Source organism: Berghia stephanieae, chromosome 2 (genome assembly GCF_034508935.2).
Source record: "Berghia stephanieae isolate SIO BIC M18660-M18661 chromosome 2, UCSD_Bste_1.3, whole genome shotgun sequence".
NCBI classification, from domain to species: Eukaryota; Metazoa; Mollusca; class Gastropoda; order Nudibranchia; family Aeolidiidae; genus Berghia; species Berghia stephanieae.
The window spans coordinates 29,231,732-29,246,655 of NC_088361.1; the positions used below are offsets into that span (position 1 = coordinate 29,231,732).

General features: G+C 35.6%; 1 pseudogene across 1 annotated transcript in view; it reads right to left on the minus strand.

Moving 5' to 3' along the window:
• Nucleotides 1–14,550, minus strand: part of LOC144964657 (cAMP-dependent protein kinase type II regulatory subunit pseudogene) — a 148,817-nt pseudogene extending 134,267 nt beyond the window's left edge. Inside the window, exon 1 of the transcript XR_013643898.1 lies at nucleotides 14,289–14,550. The product of XR_013643898.1 is annotated as a cAMP-dependent protein kinase type II regulatory subunit pseudogene, transcript variant X2 (transcript). The remainder of the gene's footprint in view (nucleotides 1–14,288) is intronic.
• Nucleotides 14,551–14,924: the final 374 nt, after the last annotated feature.

Here is a 14,924-nt window from a genome sequence, read left to right on the forward strand (position 1 = left end):
CATTTTCTGTGATGGTACAATTGACCTCGTGTGTAGAACTAGTGAGTGTTTTATCTAAACGCATACCGTCGATGGTATTATCTCGTCGTTTGCTTTTACGGCAATAACTGTCATTGTTTACATTCGGACGACTGTCAGAGGGGCGTGGTTATGTTCCCCTATGCTAGGTGTCTATTACAGGACCGATAATCGAACGCAATTAATGGGCTCGTTGGACAGTGTTGAAATGGACAACATTTTGCGATGGCTTGAGAGTACTTCCATTACAAATTAAGAAATTAAGGAGCAGGCACTGGTCGAGGACTGATTTTTTTCGCGATAGTTTCTTTTTCTTGTATTTTCTTTCTTGCTTTGTCTGGCACTTTTCATACACACTTGTTCAGTTCTTTATTTCCATCACAACAAAGAGCCATTAGAAGCTGTGTTATCAGGCTTTAAAAAAAAAGTACACTAAATTTACGGAGTCAATAATAACACTTGACTGGGAGAAAGAGACATACCTATAGCGAGTAGGACGCTCTCATAATAATTTTCGTTTCGATCTAGACAACACTATTACTGGCCAGTTATTTATTTTGCCTCTAACTCTAATATAAGTAGAAAGAAGCAATGAGAGTAAATAGAATCTTTAAAGGACTCTACTTCGTGCAGAGGACAAACGAACCTTCGACCCACAGGTTAGAAGTCGAGTGTCGTACCATTACTACCGTACCGTTTTTTTCTGAAGAAAAAAGAACTTTTAAAAATTTAGCTAGGGAAGACCTAGATTTGAAAGTTTTTAACAAACGAGGATCATTTTAATCGATCGATATTTGAAAGAAGGGTTTTCGGGCCAAATTTTTGGAGTGTATTGTTTTCAGCAGAATAAATAACAACGCCATTACTGTTGTATTGTTTGGAAGAAATGCCAGTTTAATGTCGGGGTGAATAGCATTGTCAAAATTGAATTTAAAGCTTAAATTCTACAATTTGGTTTAAGAAAAATGCCTTTATTGAAGCGAATGAGCTTTCTTCTTCAAACTGGAAAAAAAACCTGAACAGTCGTAATTTAATTTCATTTTCAATTAATTTTTTAAAATTAAAGTACTTTTAATTCCAATATACTACCGGATTGACATCTTGGGTTAAGAGTTCGTCTATCGACCAATCAAATTACGTCAAATATCAACATCAACTAAACGAAAGTTGAGGGGCGTTCCGTGATCAAACGTTTGGGAAACGATTTCTTAGGCGTGCCAAAAGCTTGCCTTTCTGCTCTGCTCTGAATATCTCTTTTTGGTGAGTGTTTTGTTTATTTCTGAAGTCATGTAATAATAGCTTAATGTCCTTACATGTTTCTTGAAAAAATAAAGATGATCTTCATTTCGATAACCGCTGTCTATGATAATATTATTATTATTATATGATGCGCTTGATTCTTTCCTTCGAGTTGGTACAGATAACAAATAGAATAATGGCCTGTCTCATAATAAATTATTTTTGGTCGAGGAAAAACATATAAACAAACAAAGCACAGACCTTAGAATGGAAATGTGATGGGTAAAATACTATATTATTATGTAACCTATCATCTCTAAACGGTATTATGTCGGAGTGGACCTGTTCTATAAAGTTTACCTTTAAGCCTATATAATATTTATAGCATATAAACTCAGTTAGCAGACAGAGCACTCGCTTCACACGCAAAGGGACCTGGATCGATCCCAAGGGAAGTCGAGATTTATTCCTGACCTCCCTCCCTGTCATACCAACAGTGACTGGGTAGCTGGGTCTGTTAGATCTGATGGAAATTACTTCGCGATAGACCAGCGTCATATCAAAGGGGTAGCAAGCAATATTGCTATTGTCCATTTCACGCTATAATAACCGGGATAAACACCGGCTCCACGGGGCTGATGGCTCTAGAGGACTTCTTTATGAACTTGAACTGAAATAAATTTCTTTCGAGAGGAGAATAAGATTTTGTTTCTGAAACTTCAAAAATCTTTAATTTCCTAATTACTAATATTTCACTTTACATTTCAAATTAGTTCTTTTTTTAACAACTTAATAAAGACATAATACTGTACCAGATTGACGTTGATGTCATATATTGCAGACAGATTTGGGCAATTTTCACGACCTCAGAGTTAAAATTATAAATTGTTCCACACAGGCTTATGGCGAACGGAATTTTAGCTATAATTTTTGTCCAGTAAATAATATCCATCATCCCCCCCTGCAAGGCCACTGGAGTCGAATGTTATTCCTAAATCTATAACCTTATACTGACTGTATGAATTGCTTGCCACCCTTTTAATAGGACGCTATGTCCCTCCAGTTCTGCCAACTCTAGCGATATTATCATTTGCAGACGTTCGAAATTAATGTCTCACATAAAAAAGAATTAACCCTGGGCTCACATTTAGATTGATATGGGTCCTTTTGGCTTATGAGCCAAGCGCTTTGCGAACTCAGAAAAAAAAACAACTCTCTCCCATCCCCCAACTTATATTAATAAGTCCCACTCTAATTTATTTCTCTAATTAAAATTCCTTATTCTTTACCTTTTTTTTTAATTAGACCAAAAAGTTTTCTGTTTCCTCACCTGCAAATCGATTCCCATGGATTCATCCACGGAAACGGGATATCAAGTGACAAAACACGCATATCATTTACGTGGCATCGTATTAATTCCCTCGCAGAACGGTGGCTCTGGTCTGGCATAGAGGTCAAGAGAAGTTGAGCGTGGTCAGTGACCGAATGGTTGACAAGGATCGCAAAAACTCCTGACCAGAAACATTGCGTCTCGGTTAATTAATATTTTATTTTCTGTCCAACGAATTAACGAAACATTCCAAGACAACGATTCATTAGTATTGCCCTTTAAGGGTCAGCGTGGCTTAGCGGTACGGTCTTTGCTTCGTACCCGAAAGGTACCGAGTTCGATCACCCGCCACTGCGCTGTGTGGCCTTGAGCAAGTCACCTCGCCTTAGCTCAATTTGCGGCGCTGCACTGCGGCTGACTCCTGGGTTATTCCTGTCTTCCCTTGGAATAGACACTAGAGACAAATTTCCCCTATGGAATGAATAAAGGGGATTTTATTTTTATTTTTTTTTTCAAACTGGGCTTTAAAAAAGATAACAAGAAAAAGAAAACAAAACGGTATATATGTTATGACATTGAATGACACAAGAAAATCAAGAAAGATTCATCTGTTTAATCAATGTTTACGGATTGGGGATCGAACCGATCGCATGAGGTCTCAATATCCCAATCAAAGAAGGTTATTTACTATGTTAAAAAAAAAGGAGGGGAAGAGAGCGATTGTCCCTCGTGTTTATGCCATTCTGTTTTGTACATTGGAATAGTTTTGATGGGATTACTTTTCTACCTGTTTTGTCTGACACTATACATAATGTCATCGTTCAAAATTGTATCTGGTGACCAGCCTTTTACCATTTTTATATAACCGTACCTTCTATTATTATATTACCATACCTAATCATAATCATGGGACAGCGTGGCTCAACAATATGCTCTTTGATTGTACCCGAAAAGTACCGAATTTGACTACTCGCCGCGCTGTGTGGCCTTGAGCAAGTCACCTAGCCTTAGCTTACTTTATGGCGCTGCCCTGCGGCTAACGCCTGGGTTATTCCAGTCTTCCCTTGGACTAGATCCTAAAGAAAAAAATTCCTCTTAGGGATGAATAAAGATAATTTATTTCTTTATTATTTTATTATTTTGTAGTTATCAGAATCCCAAAACTTGACCTACCATATTTCGGATTCAATCCGACATAAGTAAGATTCTAGGATTCAATCCGACATAAGTAAGATTCTATTTTCTAAAAATACATCGATAGATAAAGACAATTTTAATTAGTTGTATTCTATTTTTGTTTTTCCTTTTGTCTCGGCCATCTTTTTTTCCCTTAAACATTACTTTAGGCTATGATTACTCATTGATTTCTCCAGAAATGAAAAGGAAAAGAAAAAAGGAAATTGGTTGCAAGGACTGCTGGGAAAAATTGTTTTAATGTATAAAAAAAAAAAGAAAAGAGGAATGATAATCCTGAAATATATCGACCATTTTCTCGTCAACTAAAAGTAGATGGCGACAGAAATCCGCTGTTATTGAGATGGTACATGTATACGCTCTTACAATGAGATGACACTTTTTCAGCTTTTTTCCAGAAAAAAATATATATTTCAAATAATATCGAACGTTGAAAATGACAGCCAACTTGCCACAGTAATATATTCAACCAAATACAATAGGGAATGAGATTAGCGGAAGAGTAGCGTCCCTTGATTGGACGTCACCCATAGTCTGTGATGTCACCGGCGGAAAAGCTATATGAGAGAGAGATCGTCATGTTGGTTGTGCGCATGCGTCTCTCGTCCTCGCTTCTATTACGCTATAGGGAGAAGCAACAAAAAAGCGAGCAAGAAGCCGAGCGTGCCTAAATCCGATGGTCACGGGAGGTACCGTCTTATTACTGTCAGTGGCGTGGCTATATTGGTTGAGTTGGTGCCTGGCACCCCATCCCTCTTTTAAAAACGGATTACAGCATTAAAAAAAAAAATAAAACTGAGAAATAATAAATACCGCCTCTTACTTATTTGAGCAAGTCTTTTCTGTTTATTTGTTCTTTCTTTTCTTTTTACAAATATAGCATGTTTTAAAGTCATTTTTTTCTGATTCTGGCACCACCTTATACTGTAAGCATGCCACGCAACGTCTTATTCCATAGAAACATTCTGTCACCCAGCTCCAGTATGCGGATTAGAAAACGTGCTGGAATTCAGCGTGCTCGAATCCGGCGAATACTGTGCCATCATATTATTATCGTCGCATCAAAATATTACTTCATTGGGTTAATTATTTACCTTACTTAGTTCCTCCGGTGTCTTTGACACATTGGGCCATCCGGATTCGCCATTCCTCCCTGCCATGTGCTGCAATGTATGCCTCGTCCCATGTAAGTCATCTCCCCAGTTTTAAGGTATTTCTCGACAGTTTACTCTCCGCATCGTCATTGGTTGTCCTCGTTTTCGTCTGTTGTTATCCTTCGTCCTTTCAAATGCTTTACGGTTTATTTTTTGTTGTTGATGTTGTTTTTGGAGGTTTTTTATTGTCTTTTGTTTTTTTTTTTTGTTTTTGTTTTGTTTTTTTTTTGTTTTTTTTTTTTTGGGGGGGGGGGGGGGTCTGCTTCCATGCGAAGGACATGTCCTAGCCAGCTGAGACGGCGTTGTTGAATGGTGGTCGTAACGTCCTGCATTTCAGTTCTTTATAGAATTTCAATATTTCTTACGTTGACTAAGTAGCTGACATTGAGTATTCTTCTTAGGCATCATTGTTGAAATACATTGAAACACGTTTTGTCTTTTGCATACATTTGCAATGTTTCTCTTCCGTACAAGAGATCTGATAAGACTGATGCTTTAAAGATGTATATTTTGGTTTTCAGTTGGACAGACCATGATTTCATTATTTTGTATAATTTTCCAAATGCTGCATTTACTTTTTCCAATTGCTATTTCTTTGCTTATGCCACCATCACCTCTAATTTTACTTCCTAATTATGTAAAATCTTTAGTGTGTTTAATTTTCTCTCCCGACACAATTACAAGGTTAATGTAAGTGAGTAAAATGATTTTATAGCCAGTAAAGTAATACTTTGATTACGATTATTACCTAATTTTAATGACGAAACTGAATTTGATTTCTTAAAAGACAAAATTCTAAGTTTCATATCTTTTTTAATGTGTTGATATCAAATTGATTTGTCTTTTCCAAAGATATATAGTTTTGAGATAATAAATCATGACATACCGTTGATCAATAAGAAATCATTAATTCCAAGATTTAAAAAAAAAATGAAATAAGAGATAGTCTCCGACATAGTGAAATAATCAAACTGTAACTAGTTAATTGACATACTCTGGAAAGACGCGTATTTTTTAAAACCTTCCTTCAAATATATCGATCGAATTAAATGACCCTCAGTTTGATAAACACTCTCAAACTTGGGACTTTTACTTGAAGGACTAGTTTTCTGGTCAATTTTTTTAAATACGTGTCTTCCCGGTGTACGGTAATTATCCGATTATCGGCTTTTGAAGAAATAGAACCAGTCCCCAAGCTTGTAAAACATCAGACAGGATGGAACTTGATATGTAACATGTGTTGATGCTTAAAGCGAGAAAAGTAACAAAAATAAAACACGGAAACCCATCTTACCTTCAATTTAACTGTATGCATATTTCAACAGCATTTTAAGAGCTGTCAATCTTTAATACCTTTAGTTTTATAACAAACAGTACAAGGACAATAAATAAGAACAAGTCTTACTTAATTGATCGATCGATGAAAATAGCCAGCGAGAATTTTGTCTAGTCGATGTTTGCTGCCTGGCCTCTTCAGCCATTCATGTTGACAAAACACATTTTTTGTGTCTCATTTTATCAACAAAAAAAAAACAACCTTTTTCCTCATGTGCCATTTGTAATTATTGTGAAATCCTATTGTTCAAAGGAATATTGAACTCGAGGCATTTTAATCTTAAGGTTTATATTTCCCAAATAAGACCCATGTTCATTTAAGACACACACCTTGTGTCGTAAAACCATTGTTCAACAACAGCATGCGACAGTTATGTTGCATTTCTTCGGATTGAAACATCCATCGTTAAACTTGTTCAAAGACTACAGTGATTTTATAGTAAAATGGGACAGGGCCTTATAAGAACATGGGCCTTGTTTGGGAATAGTATCTTATGAAATAAACGTTGTCTGCTCAATTTGAAAAAGAAATGTGTTTTTACAGAGTTCAACGATCTTCCCAATGCAATTTTAATCAGCCAGTCCCCAATGACATTATATAGGAATGTCAGCCAATGTAAAAATCGTCACCATGAAAAATAGATGATCTCCAGGCAGGCTGAACAATGAAAGATCTTATAGATACATTCGTCATCTGGAACAGCGTTTTGTGCTCTACACAGACAAAACACATTTCAAGAGAATGACCAAACATGTGTTTAAATTTCGATCACCTAAGATAGCTGACAACATTCAAAAATGTTAAAAGCCATCAAAGTAGTATAAGATTAACGTTATTTTCACAATATTTGCATAAAAGCTTTCTGGTAAAAAAAAATAATGAGAAAATGCTTTTTCCCAAGCTACGCCAGAATAGATAATTTTAGAGATACCACCGTTATTGAGAACGGCCTTTTGTGACTTGGAGTTTTGTCTCTGTTATTGAAAACAGTCAGAATGAACGCGAGGCTATTCCACTCCAGGCAGATCAAATGCGTTTTATGGCCACATGTTCTAAGTTTTTGCATTTAATTAATTGTCGGCGGGGTATTCGATAGCGCTTGATTACAATTTGAGAATGCGTTATAAAAATTTTATGGCTATAGGCTACGTCAGGTGAAGTCAAGTCGTAACTGGTTCTACAATAAGTAAATGAGTCCAGAATAATGTATGTATTTGAATATGCTATTGCTGCTAATATTCCTGTAGTTTACGACGACTTTTGTTTGACAGTTAATCTGTTAATTTGATGTCTGGTGTAATAGACACTTTGCTGTAGTGTGGTATTATGTCGGAACGAATCTGCCAATAGAAATCTTATAAGTCATGAAATACGAGAATAACACTTAGTAAAATAACCATTCACACTCATATGGCCTTTTCATAAGGCTCCTAGAACCTGTTTTGTTTTGCTGTGCTGTTGAACGGACAGTAGAAATTGCTTGCTATCATTCATTTAAAAAGACAAAAGATTGTCGCAAAGAAATAAAAATCCACCAGATCTAACAGATCCATCTATCAAATCACTGTTCACTGGACAGAGCGGCGGGTGAACGGGGAAGAGGACCCCAAAAAAATATCGACCACACCCAGAATCGATACCTGTCCATTTTCTACCACTGAGCTAACGGGACTCCTAGAGACAATTTTATTTCTGATTGTTGAGTAGAAAGATTGTGGTTTATTAAAATGCAAGAAAATTAAAGCTCTTTAATCCGTTAGAATTGAGCTTTCCATTCAACCCGATGCATCGTGTAAACTCCGATATATGGTTGGATAAGAAATTACCACATATAAAATTATATATATATATATATATATATATATATATATATATATATATATATATATATATATATATATATATATATAATATGTATGTATATAATGATAATATATATATGGATTCATTTTTATTCTACAGTCGGAATTTTCGAGTTCTGTGGCTGTGTGTGTGTGTGTGTGTGTGTGTGTGTGTGTATGTGTGTGGTAATTTTTGTCCAACCATGCTATTTTGAACACTGTTAGGTCATTGAAAATGTCCATGACTGCCTACTGCGCTTGCGTACTCATGCTCGTATATAAGAAAAATGCAATCAAGCATTCAGTTACGATGTATTGGCATTGTTGGCGTTATGGTCAACACTTCAGGCTTGCCACTGACCTCACAATATAGTCGACCTAAAGACATTTCCCAAGGGATGTCCATTGGGCATAGACATTTTACACAATTTTCCCAGTCTAAGGATGTCAAATTCCCCGGGGGAAATCAGCATTATCTTTGCCAGAGAGAAAGAGAGAGGGAGAGGGATAAAGTTAAAGCTCGCGTCTAGGGGCAGCTTTTGTCGTCTACAAGCAAATCATATCTAATTCAAGTCAAGAAGAAAAAAGATATAATATTCCAATAATATATTACGAAAAACATTATTAGGGAACAATTTCCGTATATTGACAAAACACAACGTGGCTGTGTTCTGAATGCACACATTTTTATAACCATTCTTTTAAAAATGTGCTTCTTTTCAGAATACGACACAACTCTTTATTTTTGTATGTCTATGGATTAAATTAATCCCTCGTAATTTACATGAAATTAAAAAAAAATTATAAGGCACATTTCAACGGATTTATTGTACTCAATGCGCTACACAACGTTTCAAACACCCTATCAGGTCATGGAGAATCTTTTTTTTTTTTAAATCATCTAGTTTTTTTTTTAATTCCATTCCATACATTACACGTCGCATGTTAGGCGTCCGTTTTGTACATAAACTCTTACAAAATCTGTCACTGCCTATAGCCAGCTGAGTCGAGTGTGGTAATATGTGTAAAAAGCCTTACCCACAGGTACACCGTCGGGATCAGAATCTGAGTCACCGAACCACACAAAAGAAATAACAATAAAAATTGAAGACTTCAAACTATTTAGACAATTTGTCTTCATTTCAATTCTTCCTTCTCAGTTGGCAATTTCTGTTTATATTTATTGCTTCTATTTGTTATATGTTGTTTTCCCATAGCAGCTTCAGCATTTTATAAAATCTTTGGCACAACTTACTGATAGTTAATATTGCATCTCTGCAAACAGAGTCTTTCATGTTATGAGAGAAAGAGAGAGAGAGAGAGAGAGAGAGAGAGAGAGAGAGAGAGAAAGAGAGAGAGAGAGAGAGAGAGAGAGAGAGAGAAAGAGAAAGAGGGAGAGTGAGAGAAGGATAGAGAGCGCTTATCATACAAAAGAGAGAAAAAGGAGCTAAGGGTACAGTTATAAAAGAGACATTTAAGTTCCAGAATATTGAGAGGTATAATATTATGCAAAGCGAAAAATTGCTCTAATTTTTTTCACATTCCAACCAGCACAGGAAATTGAAATAAATTAATCACAAACATTTGATCTATCTAGTAGTAAAATCCAATTTCATGTTAATACAGGTAACAATAGTTTGTGATAATAAGTTATCCATATCTGTGGTGCTATTTTACACTTTGCAAATATTTGGATATTCGGGAACCAATGTTCTCTTTTCAAAACTGTACTATAAGCCCTAACACCCTCTCTCCCTTGAATCTCTACTCTCCGCGCGGACAAATTAACATGCTTTCCACGCCCCGCGGAGTAATACTTTAATGACAAGTATTTGTGTTATCGTTATTTTGTATCTGTATACATAGGTCAGCTACAATGGTGTCAATCACAAACAAAACGCTTATTTCTCATTTTGGAAATAGAACTTATTTGATTGAAATGATTCAAAATTTATCAAAATATCTTAAATCTGAGAGACATGTGAAGTTTCAGGTTTAATATTTTGTGAAAAGTTAGAGGGGGAAGGGGGTGTTTATATTAATCGGTGATGCTTGAAGTAAAAATTAAAGGCAAAAATTATGTTATTTTGAAATGTACAAAAAATAGTTTGATTATTGTCATTGATGTCCACATGTGTTATCTGTTGTCACCCAAGATCAGTCGAGCAGAACTCGGTAATGCTTGATTTGGCACATTTACACACATGTGTAATCTTTATTAATACTAAAGATATGTAGGTTCACCTATTTGCTCCTACTCCTCCTCCTCCTCTACTCCTTCTCCTCCTCTCTTCATACTTCTTTTCTTCTTCTTCTTCTTCTTCTTCTTCTTCTTCTTCTTCTTCTTCTTCTTCTTCTTCTTCTTCTTCTTCTTCTTCTTCTTCTTCTTCTTCTTCTTCGATATCATTATCATCATCATCATCATCATCATCATCATCATCATCATCATCATCATCATCATCATCATCATCATCATCATTATCATATTATCATCTTCATCTTCATTCATTCCAAAACCAACCAACAAGCACCGCACACTATCATCATAATCATCACAGTGTAGATAGTCATCAAGGCCTTGTACCTCTTCTCCTCTAAAAAGGAATAGAATGCCCACAATTCCATTTCCACGACAATAACGCTTCGTCTCACAGGACAGGTTCACCGTGTGCTGCCCGGACACAAAATGTCCTGTCACAATCATTAATTATTCAAAGTGATTGCCTCCCAACTTACTGTTACGTTAGTACACATAATGAAATTAAAAATATCGACCACCGGACGGTTCAAGGCTCGGCTGGTTTAACCCCTCTCCTTACCAACCGTCATATTTGATACGATGCAACCATCAGTTTTCTTATTCTGATTTCCTTTGTACATTGTACATCAAAAAAAAAAGAAAGAAAAAGCTTTGTTATTTATTTATTTATTCATTTATTTGTTTATTTATTTAGTTATTTATCCATTTATTTATTTATCTTTTAACCTTTATATTGTCATGTGGATATGATTGTTTCCATTACATTCATGATCTGTAGACTGGTTTGTAAATAAATGTTGAAAATTAAAATGCATGCCATCTGAAACAGACTTAAATTATGATAATTTTCAGAGACTTATGTATGATTATTATCGTTATTGCTGATATGATTATTGTTATCATTAATACTTCTTTATATGACGAGCTTTGTGCATTTATGATTCATACGATCATGAACAATTTTCAATAACTTCAGTGTTCTATTATAGTAATTTTCGACTTTACATTGCCGTAATGATATATTTTTCTTTACATTCAAAGTTGTTTAGATCTGTAAGATTTTGTAATTATAAACTATTGTACAAGGCATTTTGAGGATAATTCCTATATTCAGCCTTTAATAAGATAATATATGATTCTTACACTCTTACTTTTTGGAATTCTGAACGTGTTCCCATCCGCTGCATGAGCTTGTGAGTGCGCGTTAGGAACAATGTTCGAATTCCGAAACGCAACAATGTAAAAAAAAAATGTATTCTATACCCCTCTATTCTTTTCGATTTCGTCATCTCTGAGTAAAAGACATAGGCTAGATCTATTCAAAAATATCTAATTGATACTTCTTTTTTCGAAAATGTAATTTTAGTGAAATTCAACGTTTGATAATATGACGTCACAAATTATTATTGTAAACTTGATATCATTATGCGTTATCTTTAAGGAAGCGGGGTGGAATAAGATAAGATATTGCACTATGCTTTAGAGCTCCTTTCGCTGAAAAGTATTATGTATGGAATGTGCTTGTTGTTTTTCTATTTGAGTTTTGTGTTGGGTGGGTGTGAAGCTTCAGGGACAATTCTGAAAATGGCTGGCAAGGTGAGTTAAACCTTTACCACGAAACTGTTCGTCTTTTCATTCGTCTTCTATTTGACCTGTCACCTCAATAGGGAATGGAGTTGATCTATATTACTTTTCGGCGTGCTCGAGGTCATGGTCACATTGCACAAAGTGTTCTCAAAATCGCCCAACATGGTGAAAATTGTTCACAGTTTGGGAAATATCTAAATTTACGATTGATCCTTTTGCTCAGAATGACTCATGGGTTTGTTTAAAACTTTCATAAACAAAGCAGACTGTTTACATTTATTGAGAAATGTCCAATCGTTGTACCGCAAGAAATCATGTGATCGATGACTAGGTTGGACGAAAACATGAATATAGAACGCTCCCATTATACCCGCATGAACATGTTTCAGAAAATTGAAGTTTTAGTACAGAGAATGAAATTTGAATAAGACTAAAATGTTGAATTAATGACGTTTCGTGAATTGTAAACAGCTAGAATATTGTAATTCAAGTGATTTGAACTTTAAATTATTTTCTTTTGTATAAACGTAATCCAAAATGATAGCTCTCTGAGACTATTTGTCATTGTATCTGGTTTTAACTCTACTAAAGCTCCCAAAAGTTGTGTATAAAAGAGTGTCAGAAAGAAAGATATACGAAAAAAAAAAAAAACAAAGAAAAAAAATCAGGTGACCTCAACTGGATATCGAATCTCAGTCCTCCTCGCTGGCTTAAGGAAAAAGAGCGTATAAGAATAAAAATAAAAGGCCACATACGGTCTTTTCCTCAAGCCCGACGGCAGAAATATGCTCAAATTAGACTACTTAGCAACAGTTAGCATGTTGGATAAATTATTACGTTTTTAAAGCGATATTAACATTCTCACAGAAAACGCCGTAACTGGCAAAGTACTCGTACACATTTTACACCTGAGTAAAGTGGGTGACGGTTCTCTAGCATTGCGCTCCGGTCTTTTGATTCACTATTAAATTGCTGTTTTGACAGGACAAAACGAGGGAGATAAAACGTTGTATTAGAGTTTCACCGAATCCCGCCTGCACAGCGGTAGCAGATCCTACTGTTGTTTGGTTTGAGGCATAATTAGATTTGTCATAATTGTAGCTTGCTTTGAAGACGACAGTAAGAAATTGGAAGCCAGGAAACTTCAAAAAGATATTGAGATGTCGTGGAGATGAAAAAAAAAAGATTATGTCTTATGTATGTGCCTGTGTGTGTGTATGTGTGTGTGTGTGTGCGTATGTGTGTGTGAGTGGGTGGTTAGGTGTGGGGGCGTGTGTGTAAGTGCGGATGTGTCTGTATGTGTTTGTATATAGAAGGATAGAGAGCACAAATAGAGAGAGATCTGACAATAGCTACAGAACAAGAAAGCGAGAGAGAGAGAGAGAGAGAGAGAGAGAGAGAGAGTGAGAGAGAGAGAGAGAGAGAGAGAGAGAGAGAGAGATCATTTTACTTTTAAAATCAATTTTTGTCATATGATTTGTCTCATTACATTGACGTGGTGAGTCAAATAACATAAGCATTTTCAGAAATTTTCTTTCAAATCCTTCCGCAATACATCTCTTGAAATTATAAAACACCTTAATATCATAATCACACTGCAAAATAAATAAAATAAAATTCCCCACACATTTGAAAAGCTATAAAGCAGGCACCGGTATAAGATAAAGATCTTTACTAGTGTGTATGAAAGGTGCCAGATAAAGCAAGAATTAAAAATACAAGAAAAATAAAAACATCCCAAAAAATCAGTCTTCCTCGACTGAAAACTGAATTTTTCCGATGGTTTTTTTTTTTCTTGTATTTTTCTCTTTTGCTTTATCTGGCACCTTTTCATAACACTAATTCAGATCCACCCATCTGTAGTGAGTCATATTGAACGTCATATTAAAACATCTTCTTTCTTAACTACGCCACTACCACATCATCTCATTCATCTGTGGTGTTTCATTCATCCTGTTTTGTTGATAAAGGGGAAACCCGAAACGTTCATTTGATCTGGTTTTTTCTAATTAAATTGAAGCTTGCACTCAATTTCACATTATTATTTATTAAAACATCGCAAATATTGAATAAATCGTTACCCGGCCAAAAAAAATAAATCTTGAGAGAACCAATGATATGTGTGGTGAGGGTTGCCCCTTACTCATCCCCATCAAAATTTAATAAAAAAAACAGAAAGAGCGATTAAGAAGTAAAAGCCAGAAGAAGAAAATAGTCATATATAAAAACATGCAACAATAGAATAAAACAGAAAAAAATACTAATCAAAAAGAAAACAATTCAAACGAAAATCCAAAGCAATACGTCATATTACAATAAAATTACTCACCTGCAAGCTCTCACTCTCAATACTCACAATAAAGGTGAATTGGATTAAGTAGAAAGACAAGTGTTAAAACATATGCCGGTAAACACTTGGGCACTTGAGAATATTTTATTATTTGTAATTTATTTATTTATTTATTTATTTATTTATTTATTTTCTTTTGAATACTTTTCTCCCTAGAGAATTCCAACTGTAAAGCACTCCACACATTCACAGAAGATCACTGACAACTAATGAAGCACGATAGGAACGGAAGGACGCTGGTTCTTTCAGTCTCCTGCAGTTCACTATCACCGCTTGATCACACGGCCACCGTTACACCGCCCGCCCCACGCGCCGCTCGCTCCCAAGGCCGTGCAGTTCCGTCAGTTTGCATCGACCGACCGACCGACGAACGGACGCCAAGCGTTAGACACCGACTGGGTAAGGATTTCCCACTGAGGTTCTAAAAAATTGTCACATTGTTGTGCATCGACGCGTTTCCCTGTCTTTTGTGTTCCTAGAGAGAGAAAAAACAAAAGCACATAAATCAAAATATAAAGGGAATTGATCACAAGGTGAGGAATGAATTGAAACAATGGGTCTGTTGAATAAAATGAGCATTGGCCACAATCGATCTGCTGAAAGGAATGACTCATC